General features: G+C 45.0%; 1 pseudogene; it reads right to left on the bottom strand.

The window, feature by feature from the left end:
* Nucleotides 1–753: 753 nt before the first annotated feature.
* Nucleotides 754–2,288, bottom strand: LOC115309331 (annotated as a pseudogene).
* Nucleotides 2,289–2,776: the final 488 nt, after the last annotated feature.

Genomic DNA, 2,776 nt, shown 5'->3' with positions numbered 1-2,776 from the left:
TGTTTTGCTTATTTAAAGTTTTCTGCAATATTTAATTTGCTAATAACTCGCAAAATATTGCGAATTTCTGTAATATTTTTTTCCCTCGGTGTTGCTGCTTTCATGGAGCTCCGTTTCAGCGCGAACTTCAAACCGGTCAAAAAATTGTGGTGGGCCCCTTTAAGAAATTTTAAGGCATTGACTGCCCAAATATAAGTCCAAGCACCTCTCATAGCTACTATGTGCAATGAAACAAAGCTTATAAAACAAAAGATCATCTGAAAGGGTCACTGCTGGGGTACAAGAAATACCAGCACCTGTTTGGGGGATTCCTTCAACTGTTGCTTTCCACGAGAGTTGCAAGGAAAAAAAGTGTGAATGTGCACATAGTAGAATTTCAGCTTGAATGAAATCGAATATTCCCAAATAGTTGGCAAAAAGTCCAATGTATAATCAATTATTGAATACCAAGAATTCTATTTGGGGGCTCCACATGCCAAACCAATCAATGGCATCTGGTACAACTTAAGGAAAAACTGGGGATTAGTGTGGGTCACCTAGGGACCTTGAGGTACAACCGAAATCTTGGTTACACAGCACCCTCTCCGCAATAAGCCTACGTCAGATTGCAGACACCACGGACAGGATTAGATCCCGCCAACTGGGGATACGTTGGCAAACGTTCTGTTCTGGAGCCACCAAGGCAGCTACTCTTGAATGTAACATAAATGCACACCGGGACATCTTACATTGCAGTTTATGTGGCATTTTTATTCATGAAGCCATCAATGCAGTCGCGAGCTCTTGCTGCACCTTGATGGCGGTTTCTTGCAGGACTATTTCCCGCTCGCGTAGGGCAAACTCTCTTGCCCTCGATGCCTCAAAACTCTGCCTGAGCAGCCTCTGCTCATCAATCACCGTTTTAATGTGTGCGATGTATGAGCTTGCGGCCTCTTCCTTTTCTGTGGCCTCGGCGGCACGTTGCTCGTGCCATTGACGCTGCTGGGCCCCGGCCTGCTGACACTTGTAGTGGCAGGGGGTGCTGGTGACTTGGCTTTCCTCGCCATGCAGCTCCTCTCCCGGTTCCTCGACGGGCTCCTCGAAGTAGTCTACTTCGACCACGCCTCCCTCTTGCATGTCGGAGAGCAACTGAGAGGAGTACCACTCAAGTAGTTTTTTTGTTAAGCTACAAGAGACTGCAGCAAGCTGTTAGGTGCCACCCAAAGCCATTATACAAGGGGTACTCAAAAGTAACGGAGCTCCAACCCTGTGTATGAATGCTTTGTAGTTGAGAATCATAATGCTAGGTATTGCTACCATAGTTATATGTATCAAGAGTGCAAAATTGCTATAGCTCTATACTCCGTTTCAGAGACAGCATTCAACGCTCTCAAAGATACTGGCACAAGCACGGGACTTCTATTAGCGATTCATTTGGACATGCTTTCGTGCAAACTGAATATTCGATATAGCCAAGCTCTCATGCCAGTACCTTTGACAGCATTGTACACTATGCATGGAAAGGAGTGTAGCATAAAATATAGAGCAGGCACCCACAAAGCTGTTGAAGATATTCGCAAAAACATCAGAAAGGATGATTGTTACGTCCGAGAGCAGAGGAACAGGAAGGGCCCAAGGTAGGGTAGGCGCCTTATCTATAGTATGCACCCTTTCTACAGTATAGCCATAGTCTGGCAGAACCTTGAATTTTTAAAGCAGCCAGAATGCTCCACTTCAGCTGAAGCTCTTGCATCAAGCTTTACCGCACTGCACCGTCACACGCGTGCAAAGTTTCATCGCTTTGCAACGGCTTGTCGAAAAAGCAGCCAAAGCAGAGGAGCACCTCGATTAGCTCGGTGAACTCTGCTCGGTGGGCAATTTTCAAAATAATTTCATGCATTTGCCACTGGCTGCCACTTGTACATTGAAATGATTTGTTATTAAAAAATGCGGAAACTTTTCTGAGAGAAACCACGAAACCCACCTCCACTACTGCTGGTGTAGCATGGTTAGAAGCCAGGCTTTCATCCACGAGGGTCGTGTCGTTCAGCGGTAGGGACCCCAACAGTCGGTTGAGGTCCCAGAAGAAGGGCCACTTCATGGCACCGGAACCCGTGGTGGTCCCTTTCCTCAGATGTTTTCTGAAAAATAGAATTGCAGTAAATGGCAACTTTATGGCAAAGCTCTTGATGCATGTATAATGGGATTTTTTAACTGGGATATTTAAATCATGATTTAAATCATGATTTAAATCATGATCTAAACCACGATTTAAGTAATCTTAATTTTTATTTTTCGTACTGACTCATACTACTCTCAGGGTGCATGCAACTTTATAATTATCTTACCGGTACGTGTTGGTCAAATTTTCTATCTTGGTGTGGACCTGGTCCTTGGTCCTCACGATGCCGCAACGAAGCAGCTCCTCCGCAATCTCTTCGTAAACGCCTCCGTTAGGCTTGGCGTGTCGAAGGTCCTCTATTCTGCCCTCCCAGAGCCGGATCAACGTCCAGGTCTCCTGGGAAGTCCACACTACGCGCGGTTCCCTCTTCTTCGCGGCCGAAGGTCCCGCTCCGTTCGACATGGTGTCACTTCGCGCACGTGTTAAAACGACTTAAAACAATAAAATATATATGTACAACAAAAATATTATTTATATACAACACAAGAATAAAAGACTATAAAACAATGATGAAATATAAACAAAAGAAATAGAAGATGAGACAGATAAATGGCAAAAGGAACTGGAAAGCTAAACAACCAAGGTAAGCGAGCGAGCAGACGAGCGAGCAGACAA

The sequence above is a fragment of the Ixodes scapularis genome, unplaced genomic scaffold, assembly GCF_016920785.2.
Source record: "Ixodes scapularis isolate PalLabHiFi unplaced genomic scaffold, ASM1692078v2 PGA_scaffold2__306_contigs__length_199485367, whole genome shotgun sequence".
NCBI classification, from domain to species: Eukaryota; Metazoa; Arthropoda; class Arachnida; order Ixodida; family Ixodidae; genus Ixodes; species Ixodes scapularis.
The sequence above is the reverse complement of the archived record's forward strand: the minus strand, read 5'-3'. Positions and strand labels throughout refer to the sequence as shown.